The sequence below is a fragment of the Leucoraja erinacea genome, chromosome 4 (assembly GCF_028641065.1).
Source record: "Leucoraja erinacea ecotype New England chromosome 4, Leri_hhj_1, whole genome shotgun sequence".
Classification (NCBI taxonomy): Eukaryota; Metazoa; Chordata; class Chondrichthyes; order Rajiformes; family Rajidae; genus Leucoraja; species Leucoraja erinaceus.
The window spans coordinates 47,260,692-47,275,126 of NC_073380.1; positions in this window are offsets into that span (position 1 = coordinate 47,260,692).

Genomic DNA, 14,435 nt, shown 5'->3' on the forward strand with positions numbered 1-14,435 from the left:
CAGAGTGCCTTTGGACTGAAGGAATGGATGTAAACTTCTCACATACAGCAATGAAGTTCTTAGATAACCTTGAGGCACTTGTAGAAACGTTCCTGAGAAAGGAGGCAAGAGGGATGAATATCATTTACTTGCATGATAAAAGGTCTCCAACTTGTCCTCCAACATTCTTTTACCTCCGTTACCTACTTTCCAAGGTGTCATGTTCTCCTCGATTTGGAACAACTCCATAGTTCCTAATTGTCTTCCCTGACCCATGGGTATGGCTCTCAATCTTATAATTCTCCACGATTTCTGATAGAACTACAGTAAAATGGTTTTGGATCCTTGCTGCTTTGTTAAATGGGACATTGTTTGTAAGTAGGTATTCCAGTGTCACATATGTATCTGGGCGTGCTTCTCTAAACAAGATTACATCCTTGTATAACATAATTACAATAATCTTCATTCAATATTATATCTTGTCTGAAGAAAATATTTCCATTGTTTCTACGAAAGTCATAGCCTTTAAGATTTTGCACGAAAGCCAACCTAGGACTGGCCTGTCATTGCATTCCAAAAGTCAGTCGTGTATTTGTCATCCATTTTGTGTGGACTAGATTTAACTCTTATGCTGGACTTAGCAACTCGACTTACCATGACATTGCTTCCAGGATTCGCCCCACTGACACAGTTAACTTTGTCACTTTTGACGATTATGTTTCTTTGCTGTGTAGGAAAGAACTGCAGATGCTAGTTTAAATCGAAAAAGGGTCTCGACCTGAAACGTCACCTATTCCTTCTCTCCAGAGATGCTGCCTGTCCCTAGAGTTACTACAGCATTTTGTGTCCACCTTATGTTTCTTAGCTATTCCATCCTCAACACCAGAATGAGATAGATGTTCTCTCTGTGTGCCAACATCCAATGTGCAAAAAAATTACCTGATACACAAGGAGTATCCTCAAAACAACTTGTATCCTCATTATTCAAATAGGCTCGCAGGAACATGCAATAAAAATTGCTCAAGCTTATCGTGGTTTTGAAATAAAAATATTACATTTTCCCTTGGATCCCTTGAAACTGCCAGAAAAGCAGAGGCAAATTTGAGTCCTTAACAATTGAATTCTGTCTTCAAGGTTGCATATAAGTGAGATTTTCCCCTCTAGTGTATGTAGAGCAGTACAACACTCTATAGTTCAATGTTAAGGCCATTCTTTAATTTCCAGATTTTAGGAACATTGCCAGCACTTTTTTTAAACTACTGGTGTGTCTTTGCTCGGTTCCTGGGTCGGTATGTAAGATATCATATAAAAGATATCATCAGCAAGCAAATTAATTAAACCTTCATTGAAGTTAATGGACCATACCCTTGTGAAATAGGGTTGAGAGTAAATTTATAATTACTGGACGGCTCTAAAGGGACTATTTAAAAGAAAGTCAGTTAGTCAAACACAACCTTATATGGATTTCCATATGCTTATGTTTAACCTTGAGGCTTTATAATGTTCAGCGCAATTGTTTCCAGATTAAGTTCAGTACACAGTTGTGCCTGCTTCCCGCATTGTGAAAAAAATCAAGTCAAGAGTGTTTAATTGTCACATGCACCGTGAATGGAACAATACCATTATTAATTGCTGCAGCTTTATCGGAACATTAACATCATCAGCCCAACAAATGAATATACAGTAATAATATAATACATTATCAGTAACACTAGGTAACAGGACCACAATAGGCCGAAGTACTGTACATAGTGTAACCTATGCAAAGTCCATTGTAGTTTGTAGCTCACTGTTCCAATATGTTGCCCAACCCAGGCAACTATTTGTGTGTTAACCACAGAAGCAGATATACAATCACATGTTATAATCGCTCCACACTCTTAAATCTCTACTCTTACAGCAACATTTCACTAAATGTTATTCCCTTATCTTGTATCTATGCACTGTAAATGGCTCGATTGTAATTATGTATTGTCTTTCCGCTGACTGGAACAAAAGCATTTCACTGTACCTCGATACACGAGGCAATAAACTAAACTAAATTAAACTAAACGACACTAAACTTAACAAAACAAACTAAATTGAGGTAAAGTTGTGGTTATGGTTGTACAGTGTGATTCAGGAGACTGAAGATTAAGGGAAATAAGTTGTTCTAGAACCTGGAGGTAACAGTTCTTAGGCTCTTGTACCTTCTTCCTGATGGGTAAGAGATAAGAGCAAGATGAGATCGTGGCCAGGAAGGTGTAGGTCTTTAGTGATATTAGTTGCGTCTGTAAGGCAACACTTCCTGTAGATCCCTTTGATGCGGGTAGGTCTATACCCATGATGGACCAGGAAAAGTCCACCACTTTCTTCAATCTCCTTTGTTCTTGGGCAATCAAATTACCAAACCAGGCTGTGATACAACCAGTCACTATACTCTCTACCGTGTACCTGTATAAGTTTGATATAGTATTGGTGATATGCTGAGTCTCCTCATACTTCTGAGGAAGTGGAGCCATTGTTGCGCTTTCTTTGTGATTGCATCATATGCTGGGACAGGGACAAATCTTCCTAGATGTACACACCCGGGCATTTGAAGTTGGTGACTCTCCACCGCCATACCACTGGTGATCTGAAGAAAGATCTTGACCCAAGACGTCACCCATTCCTTCTCTCCAGAGATGCTGCCTGTCCCGCTGATTTACTCCAGCTTTTTGTGTCTATCCCACTGACGAAGACCGTCAGTTGGATTTTTGTTCCTATTGCCTTCATCCAGTGGACAGAGTGACAATACGAAATTAGTGTCAAATTAAGGACAGGCTCACTTGATACGTGTTTTAAGTCGGCACAAAGCCCTTTTGCAGGACTCTTAATGTAAATATAATAGAATAGACGTTTACCTTACATATCTGAAGTAGATTAGATCTCATTCCATGGAGAAATTCCCTATGCCAAACCCAACTCCATTATCAAGTTCATTCAATCAATGGTATGTACAAGTCCCTGCACTTCAATATTGGGCAGATCCTGGTAAAGTGATTTTGAAGGGTGGTGGAGGGATGAGGGAGTGACTGCGACTGCAGATACTAGATCACAAAAGTTCATCTCTGGTTACTTGAGAGGTGTTTTACCTTTCGGTAGTACAAAATGTGCATGTGTAAGCCTTGTGTAAGTACTGAGTGTGCATGTTCACTTCAAAATCACTTAGTTTATTTCAAGTCAAAATTGGCTGAAGACACAGAGGCTGGTTCACAAGGTCAGTTTAAACCCCAATAGATGCTAACAACTTGGGGGCTGGTTGGGAGCTGATTTTGTCAGCTGAGAAATGTTAATAATACTGACTTTCCATCCATTCTGCAGAAGAAGAGGCATCATAGCAACAGTGACATAGAGTGGGCTTTGTGAGTCTTGTGATAAGGCGTGGGAATAGTCTGAAGCAGGTTAATCATTGGCTTCACAGTGGAGACCCAGTGGGCCAATTTCATCGCTTATCTGGAATACCCATTTGATTTTCTGGTCAGCTCCCAAACTACCACAGACAAGTTGTAGCTTATATGTGATTTTATAAGAATGTCAGGAATAAAGACTGCACTAGACAGTGAAGTGTCCATTGGGTATGATACAAAAAATACGTGATTTAACGTTCGTAAACATATGGTCTCTACTCTTCTGGTCTGCAACTAAGAGTGCAATATTCAGTTGTGCAAATGTTTTGCCTGCCTTCTCTGCACTTCACTGACATTGTTACACTGAATATTTCACAATAATACACTGAAAATTGACGCAAAATGCGAGTCAAGCAGCATCTCTGGAGAAAAGGAATAGGAGACGTTTCGGATCGAGACCCTTCTTGGGACTGAGAGTCAGGGGAGAGGTAAACTCGAATTCCTTCCTACACATTAACACTGAAGATTATTGGTTAATCCTGCATGGTGGTGCAGGGGTAGAGTTTCTGCCTACAGTGCTTGCAGCGCCAGAGACCCGGGTTTGATCCCAACTAGGGGTGCTGTCTGTATGGAGTTTGTACGTTCTCCCCGTGACTGCGTGGGTTTTGTCTGAGATCTTTGGTTTCCTCCCACGCTCCAAAGACGTACGGGTTTGTAGGTTAATTCGCTTGGGTTTGTACACTTATACCAAGTGTCATTTGTCCCTAGTATGTGTAGGTATTGTGTTAATGTGTGGGGATTGCTGGTCAGCCTTGTGGGACTCGTGGGCCGAAAGGTCTGTTTCCGCGCTGTATCTCTAAAACTAAAAACTAAAACTAAAACTAATCGATTCCAGTACATAAGTGAGAAGTTGATCATTTAGAACATGCATGCGTCAAAGTTCCCTGGTTCATCCACCTTGTTTTTTCAAACATATTGAGCCCATGGCTAGGAACACTGTGAATATTGGAAATGATAGTGTGCATGCCCCATGCAAATCAATAATAAAAGAGCTCAGCCTGAAGATCCAGGAATTTTGTCTTGCATTGTTTTGATATTTGGTGATTAGCAATTTTAATTTACTAAATCCATGTCAAGGAATAAGATTTTAAAATACACATGTTGAACAGTATCCATTATTCTGAAAATTGACAACTTTTTAATATCTTTCTTTTTCATTCATGTCGGATATTGCCAGATTTTTTGAATGGGTTATAATTGTGTTTATTATTTACTTGAACCAGAATTACAAAAATAAACATTTAATAACATTGACACAATATTAAATTTGCATAATGCATATAAAATATCATTGTAATGAATTTACAAATATTCATCTTCAAGGAGTGACCGTGCTCCTTTTATTCCCCTCAAGAGAGTTTATTGTCATGTGTCCCTGATAGGCCAATGAAATTCTTGCTTTGCTTCAGCACACAGAACATAGTAGGCATTTACTACAAAACAGATCAGTGTGTCCATATACCATAATATAAATATATACACACATGAATAAATAAACTGATAAAGTGCAAATAACAGATAATGGGTTATTAATACCACTCATCCCTCTGTCCCCCAGCCCCCACCCCACCCCAACTATCTACCAACTTACTAACAAGAAACCCATCCCCCGAGCCATTTGCTGCCATGCCTTTGGCTCCACAATGCTGCACGGCTTGAAGAGTTCAATTGAATTTTGATGATTGAGCCAAGTAGGGAAGTTGTCAAGTGCTGACAGATTGCTCACTGATCATCAGGCAACAAATCTCGGAACTTCTCCAAGGACTTGAAACGGCGGTTAACATCGACCCAGCATATCATGTAGAGATGCACAGAGAATAAGTCATCATACATCTATTTCTGTTCATCACGGGAGTATATATATGCCTCTTCCTGACCTCAAAATAATCAGAGCTCCTCCAAATTAAACGTCACCGGGTGTGCTATGCATTGGAACACTAAATTATGGTAGAGTCCAATGTATGACAAGTTTCCAATTTGCATAAATTAACAAAGACCCCCCATGGTCACTGACAGGGGTTCCCGGCAATCTAATTCAAGCTTGCTCAAAAATCACATCAGGTGGCAAATTAACAGACGAGGTTTACCATTTTCATTTCATTTCTTTCCCATTCTTGATGAGGAACAGGGTATCCGATATTTACATAGAAACTTGCTGAAAGCAGGAGGGATCTGGTATTGCAGAGGGAACCCTGAAGTCAGCATGCCAATTAGTGGCTGATTAACTCAGCTGGCAGGTTAGCAATTTATTTCCAGGGGATTTCAGAGTCACGACCAGGTGCAGCACAAAAGGAACCCAAATAGTTCTCTCTTTCAACAAAATTCTGTTGTGAGTTCCGCTCTCCTGCTCTTTCCCATATCCTTGAAAACATTTTCCTTTTCAGTCCAAATCCACTCTCTTTGTAACCTTGCAAATGAATCTGCTTCCATTTTATTCAGGCAGTATTTTCTAGATCAAAACAGCTTGCTTTGTAAAAATATCTCTCCTCAAGACACCCCTGGTTCTTTGATGAATCATTTTAAATCTGTTCTTTACTTCCTCTTAATTCTCCTCTTAACAATCTCTACAAATGTATTACTTTGCTTTGTGGTTGTTCACACCAGAAATAGAAGCAAGATTAGGCCATTCAGTCCTTCATGCCTGCAATGTTATTCAATAAGACCATGTTTGATCTTTGACCCCCAAATGCCACCTCCCTGCACACCCTCCTTCCTTTGATTCCCTTAATTTCTATAATACATCATTCTCTTTCATGAATATGCCCAACAACTTAGCCTCCACCGAAGATAGACACGCAAAGCTGGAGGAACTCAGCAGATCAGACAGTATCTCTGGAGAAAAGGAAAAGGTGACGTTTCGGGTCGAGACGCTTTTTCAGACTAGGTCTGAACTGACTCAGTCTAAAGAAGAGTCCTGACATGAAACGTCACTTAATCTTTTTCTAAAGAGATGCTGTCTGACCCATTGAGTTAGTCCAGCTTTTTGTGTGCCTATATGGTTTAAACCAACATCTGCAGTTTCTTCCGACACAAACTTGGTCTCCACAGTACATACAAGAGAGAAATCCAACTATTGCCTCACCTCTAGGTGACAAAACTTCTTCTCAACTCTCTCCTGAATTATCAATAAGAACTTTGTATCATTCTTGTAACTCCATGTGGATATAGCCACAGTCTGATGACAAGTAAAGCCTCGCGGTTCACAAAAATATCCCAGATGATCTGAAGCTTGAACCATAGGATGCCAATCATATATACATCCACTCCCTGGTGGCTACTCATCCTTACTGCTTCTATCCCATATGCAATCTACACAACTATTGGTTCAGACAATCAACCATATTTAAATAGCACCAAATGGGGATCTTAGCTGTGTTTATAAAAGTGCCCTTGGACTATTAAGATGCTTAAAAAGTTGAAAGTCAGGGTGTCAATGCTAGGCACTATTGAGGAATGCTCCCAAGTGCAGCAGAAAATAGATATTCTTCTAGGAGCTACTGATATCTATTTTCACTTGAAAGATTGTTTTCTGTCAACTCATAATCTGTCCATACATTCCAGATTATGGATATTGCATCAGTGATCTGCAACACTTTATGCTTCACTTTTTATCTGATTCTCCCCAAATCCTCTATTGTCCAAGTACAACCCACTCAACAATAAGCTGCTGCTGCTGGTCATATTGCTTTTGTTCGGAATCAAATCCAATGGTGGCCAAGGCAATGCCATGGTTTCATTGTTTGAAATATACTATAGCACTCAATAGTTCTGAAAATCCAAACGCTTAAATACAAACTCTCAAAACCATCTTGAATAGCTTCTCAACTGAGAAGCTTCCCTGGTTGTGCCATGGAGCTGAATGACCTAGCGGACCCCAGGCTGAAGGAAACTCGACGGGGGTTCGCCGACAATAAAGAGGGACCCAGCCGCGCCGCCAAGTACATAGAGGGACCTGGCGGAGTGCTGCCAAAAATGAAGAAAGACCCAGATGCCACGCCGCTAAGAACAAAGAGGGACCCAGGGGCCATGCCGCCGTACAAAGAAGGACCTGGCGGGGGGCTGCCAAGAATGAAGAGGGACCTGGTGGGCTACCTGCAGCCAGGTGCGGTGGCTTGTCTGGTTCGCCGTTGCAAGAAGATAAGACTGTACTAAAAACCTTTGAAACTTTGCCGGCATCAGAAACACGGCCACTCTTTGTGTACTGCCTAGGTGAGGTCTGCTGAATAACTTTACTGGGTTGTGTGCTAAAACAAAGAATTCCACTGTACCTTGGTACATGTGACAATGCAGTATCATTAAATCATTGAAGAAGTTATCAACAACTCTTTCCCACCATTACGTAGGGAAGACTCTTTGCATATTGGATATTTAATGCATAATTATAATATAATTTATGGATTGTATTCTCGCCTTACTTTCATTAAAGAGTTTCAGGAAACACAGGGCTCTGAAGGGCTAAATATAAAATAAAGTGCAATATCTCCCCAGATGTGTGATCGCCACATATTTATAGCAGCCCACTGCCCTGGGAAGAGTGACTTGCCAATGTACGCACTCAAATGTTTGCAAATTTTAATCCCACATCCAAGTGCACATCCAAGTTAAAATATTTCCTCATTATTTAATTAGATATTGTAATTAAATTTCCTTCTTAATTGGTAATGAGAAGATTCATAGATAATTTAATGAATAATGATAGTAAGATTTGATGTCTGTAAAATGCAAATTGAATTATTTTTATCCATCTTGATAATTGATCTGTGTTCGAATCTTATCTGAAATACGTAAAATTATCTCTTGTGTGACAGCTCTCGTATGCTCGCCTTAAAGTTTCTTCACATTCTGGGCGTTCTTGTGTAAGGAAATGGAGAAGCACAGCTTCCACAGACAGGATCGCAGCAGAGGCTGAATAAACATTCATTTTGACTTGGATATTTCTGTATATCTAAATAAAATTGTCAGGAGACGTGCAATGTGGTAACCAGTCAAAAGTACTTCTATTGATTCAGCAATGATCTAATCACTACCTGCCACTAAGCTATTAGTCACAGCAGTTACTGCTGCAGATGGAGGAGTAGCTGTACACGCCGTCAAAAATAATAGCCCTGTATGATGCTGATTTCACCTTTCAAGATCTGTTTCTGATAGATATTTTGCGAGTTGACTTGTTGACTTGTTACAAATTCTAATTCTTTATCTTCTGTGTCTCCCTTAGGATGGGAGGGGGGTGGGGGGCACTATTTTATGTTTCATCATTGGTCGAAAAATAATTAAGAAAAAAACAACATGCGTGACAACAAAATTGAGGCGGATGGAAATGGGCAGTGAACTTGCTAATTAACTGTTAAATGCTTATCCCTGGCTAAAATTACCATAATTACGTCTGCCTTTTTGCCCCAGCTTTTTTTGTCGTGAATTCATTTTTTTTCTGATCTAAATAGGTATATTACCTACAAAGTTACTTTCATAAAACTGGGCAACAGGGAATTCTTTAAAAAACACCATTTCCATTGTTGATTGCAAATTGTAGACACTTTCTCAACACTACATGGACCTTCTATTCAAAGATACTTGATATCCATTTATGTTAGGTGGCACTGGTGGGGTGGAAGATTGCAACCTTCACGTGGTTCGCCCTGTTTCAACGAATGTAATCAAGTCAAGTCAAGTCAAGGTTTATTTGTCACATACACATACGAGATGTGCAGTGAAATGAAAGTGGTAATGCTCGCGGACTTTTGTGCAAAAGACAAACAACAAAACAACCAAACAAATTATAAACACAATCATAACACACATATTCTTTTACATAATAAATAATGGAAGGAAAAACGTTCAGTAGAGTTAGTCCCTGGTGAGATAGGCGTTTACAGTCCGAACTGCCTCTGGGAAGAAACTCCTTCTCAACCTCTCCGTTCTTACCGCATGGCAACGGAGGCGTTTGCCTGACCGTAGCGGCTGGAACAGTCCGTTGCAGGGGTGGAAGGGGTCTCCTATGATTTTATTTGCTCTGGAGTTGCACCTCCTGTTGTATAGTTCCTGCAGGGGGGCGAGTGAAGTTCCCATAGTGCGTTCGGCCGAACGCACTACTCTCTGCAGAGCCTTCTTGTCCTTGGCAGAGCAATTCCCAAACCAGATGGTAATGTTCCCGGACAAGATGCTTTCCACCGCTGCTGCGTAGAATCTCTGGAGGATCCTCGGAGACACTCTGAATTTCCTCAATTGCCTGAGGTGGTAAAGGCGCAGCCTTGCCTTACTCACGAGTGCTGAGGCGTGTGATGCCCATGTCATATCCTCGGAGATGTGGACTCCCAGATATTTAAAACAGTTCACCCTATCCACAGGATCCCCATTTATCCTCAATGGAGTGTACATCCTCGGATGATGAGCCCTCCTAAAGTCGATGATCAGCTCCTTCGTTTTTTTGATGTTCAAGAGGAGGCTGTTATCCTGGCACCAGACTGCTAGATCAGCCACCTCCTCCCGGTAGGCCTTCTCGTCGTTGTCTGAGATCAGGCCCACCACCACAGTGTCATCAGCAAACTTAATTATTGAATTGGAGCTGAACCTAGCCACACAGTCATGTGTGTACAGGGAGTACAATAGGGGGCTGAGGACGCAACCCTGGGGCGTGCACAATCAACCCGGCGTGCACAATCAAATAAGGTCAAATAGAACAACTTGTCCTACAACTTCAGGCTGCGCACGCCATAAGCACGAAGAAGAAGAAGAAGAATCTGGCACTGTGGTGAAGTGGTAGATTTGCTACCTAACAGCGCCAGAGACCCGTATTCGATCCTGACTACGGTTGCTGTCTGTATGGAGTTTGTACGTTCTCCCCGTGCCCTGTGTGGATTTTCTCCAGGATCTTCTGTTTCCTCCCAAACCTCAAACACAGGTGTAGAGGTTAATTGGCTTGATAAAATTTTAAAATAATTGTCCAGTGCTGAGTGATGCTCTACCTGGAGTATTTTCAGCGTACTACAGTTTGACCTGGTCACCCCTATTGAAATCTCCAAACTCATCAGCTCTTCCAAACCCACTACCTGCTCCCTCGACCCTCTCCCCACTTCCCTGTTGAAGTCCTGCCTCCCCATTCTCTGCCCCTACCTCACTAATCTCTTCAACTCCTCATTGTCCCAAGGAATTGTCCCCTCCGCTTTCAAAACTGCTGCTGTTACACCAATCTTAAAGAAACCTGGTCTTGATCCCTCCTCTCTCATTAACTACCGCCCAATCTCAAACCTCCCCTTTCTTTCAAAAACCCTGGAGCGTATCGTTGCGTCGCAACTTCATTCCCACCTCCTTGCGTATAACCTACTTGAACCCCTCCAATCTGGCTTTTGCCCCCTCCATAGCACAGAAACTGCTCTCTTCAAAGTCCTCAACGACCTCCTCACCTCTGCTGACACTGGTTCCCTCAACATCCTCATCCTCCTCGACCTGAGCGCAGCCTTCGATACAGTGAACCATAACATCCTGCTCACCAGACTCAAAGACCTCGGCATTGAAGGCTCTGCACTCAGCTGGCTCCGTTCCTACCTTTCCAACAGATCCCACTTCATCTCTTTCCACAACCACACCTCTGCTACAGCCACAGTCACTCAAGGCATTCCCCAAGGCTCCGTACTCGGCCCTCTCCTCTTCATCATCTACATCCTCCCCCTTGGTCAGATACTCCGCCACTTCAATCTGGACTTCCACTGTTACGCTGATGACACCCAGATCTACCTTGGCACCAAATCCCCCCACAACCACCCCCTCTCCCATACCAACTCCTGTTTGTCAGCTATAAAAACCTGGATGCAACATAATTTCCTCAAACTCAACAGCGATAAGACAGAATTCCTCCTCATAGGCTCCAAAGCCACACTCAGCAAAATCAATAACCCCACTCTCACCATCGACGGCACCACTGTCTCCCCATCTCCCCAGGCCCGCAACCTTGGCGTGATCTTTGATTCCACTCTCTCCCTTGAGCCTCACATCCGCCATGTCATTAAAACCTCCTTCTTTCATCTCCGCAACATCGCCAAACTCAGACCCTCTCTCATACCGCCCGCTGCTGAAAGACTCATCCATGCCTTCATCTCCTCCCTTTTGCACTATTGGACTATTGCAACTCACTTCTCCTTGGCATCAGCTCCACCTACATCAACCAACTCCAACTGGTCCAGAACGCAGCCGCCCGACTCATCACCCACACCAAATCCTGGCATCATATCACTCCAGTCCTCAAACAACTTCACTGGCTTTCCATCTCCCACCGGATCACCTACAAAATCCTGATCCTCCCCTACAAAGCCCTCCACCATCTGGCCTCCCCATATCTCACTGACCTCCTCTCCCCCTACCAACCCTCACGGTCCCTCAGATCCACATCAGCTGGTCTCCTCTCCATCCACAAGTCCAACCTCCGCAGTTTTGGGGACAGAGCCTTCTCCAGGGCAGCTCCCAGGCTCTGGAACTCCCTCCCCCAACTGATCCGCAATTCCGTGTCCCTCACCATCTTCCAGTCCCACCTCAAGACCCATCTCTTCACCTCTGCCTATCCTTAGCCCCACGTGCCGTCCCGTTTCATCTGTGCATTAATTGCCTCATACTGTGTTTTGTATTGAATTCTGTATTTACTTTGTGTGCTAGTCATGTCTCTACTATTTATTTCATTCCCCTTACATGTTTTTCCTCTACCTGCTAAATTTTTGTAAGGTGTCCTTGAGACTCTTGAAAGGTGCCCATAAATAAAATTTATTATTATTACATCCTGATCCAGATCCAGGTTTATAGGTAACTGGCTTGATAAAATTGTAAATTGTCTCTAGTGTGTGTAGGATAGTGTTGGTGTGCGGAGATCGCTGTTCGGCATGGACTTGGTGGGCCAAAGAGCCCGTTTCCACACTGCATGTCTAAACTGAACTAAAAATGTAACTCAATGTTTGGTATCGAGCCCCTGCATCGGGATTTCCTGCACCTTTTGCCTGAGCCATATAACCATATAACCATATAACTATTACAGCACAGAAACAGGCCATCTCGGCCCTACAAGTCCGTGCCGAACAACTTTTTTCCCTTAGTCCCACCTGCCTGCACACTTACCATAACCCACCATTCCCTTCTCATCGATATGCCTATCCAACTGGAAGCTCATTCCACACCGCTACCACTCTCTGAGTAAAGAAGTTCCCCCTCATGTTACCCCTAAACTTCTGTCCCTTAATTCTGAAGTCATGTCCTCTTGTATGAATATTCCCTATTCTCAAAGGGAAAAGCTGATCCACATCAACTCTCTCTATCCCTCTCATCATTTTAAAGACCTCTATCAAATCCCCCCTTAACCCTCTGCGCTCCAGAGAATAAAGACCTAACTTATTCAACCTTTCTCTGTAACTTAGTTGTTGAAACCCAGGCAACATTCTAGTAAATCTCCTCTGTACTCTCTCTATTTTGTTGACATCCTTCCTATAATTGGGCAACCAAAATTGGACACCATACTCCAGATTTGGTCTCACCAATGCCTTGTACAATTTTAACATTACATCCCAGCTTCTATGCTCAATGCTCTGATTTATAAAGGCTAGCATACCAAAAGCTTTCTTTACCACCCTATCTATATGAGATTCCACCTTCAAGGAACTATGCATGGTTATTCCCAGATCCCTCTGTTCAACTATATTCTTCAATTCCCTACCATTTACCATGTATGTCCTATTTTGATTTGTCCTGCCAAGGTGTAGCACCTCACATTTATCAGCATTAAACTCCATCTGCCATCTTTCAGCCCATTCTTCCAAATGGCCTAAATCACGCTGTAGACTTTGGAAATCCTCTTCATTATCCACAACACCCCCTATCTTGGTATCATCTGCATACTTACTAATCCAATTTACCACACCTTCATCCAGATCATTGATGTACATGACAAACAACAAAGGACCCAACACCGATCCCTGAGGCACCCTACTAGTCACCTGCCTCCAACCCGACAAACCACCATCCACCATTACCTTCTGGCTTCTCCCATTCAGCCACTGTTGAATCCATCTTGCTACTCCTCCATTTATACCCAACAGTTGAGCCTTCTTAACCAACCTTCCATGAGGAACCTTGTCAAAGGCCTTACTAAAGTCCATATAGACAACATCCACTGCTTTACCCTTGTCAATTTCCCTAGTAACCTCTTCAAAAAATTCAAGAAGATTAGTCAAACATGACCTTCCAGGCACAAATCCATGCTGACTGTTCCTAACCAGACCAGATGCAGTAGTTGTGGTTGGAGGAGGTGCAAACAGTAGATGAGGTTGAAGGAGGTGTTTTATCATTAATGTTTTATTATTACTAATGTTTAGTGTTTTCTGAGTCATTCGTAACTGTCACTGTGTGTCATGTTGTTACTTGTGGGCGGAGCATCAAGGCAAACTCCTTGTATGTGAATACTTGGCCAATAAACTTACTTACTTACTGACTTACTTACTTACAATAGATGAAGTTGGAGGAGATGCAAACAGTAGATGAGGTTGGAGGAAGTGCATACAATGGATGAAGTTGGAGGAGGGGCATGCTTCTGACCGCGGACAAGGCGGGGACTTACCTTCCGGAGCGGGATCCCTCATTGGGGATCCCTGGAGAGGAGCTCTGCGGTCTGTGGTACTTCTGGCTACGGCACGGCGGGGAATTTAGATCTTCGACCGCCAGCCTGCGGCCTGCGGCCTGCGACCTACACTATCTTGAAGCCGTGGTCTCCGTTAGGGAAGCACCGATTCAGGACTTACCTTGTCTGCGCATCTGGCCGCCCGCAGCAGCGACTGCGGAGGGTTGTGGTCCCAACCATGGGAGAAAATGGAGGAGGAGTGACCAAACTTTGTGCCTTCCACCACAGTGATGAATGCTGTGGTGGATAGTTGTGTTAAATTTTTATTGTGTGTTGTGTGTTCTTTTTTTTATTGTACCACTGCTGGCAAGTTCATTTCACTGCCCTTTATGTGCACGTGACAAATAAATCTGACTTGACGACTTGACTACAATAGATGA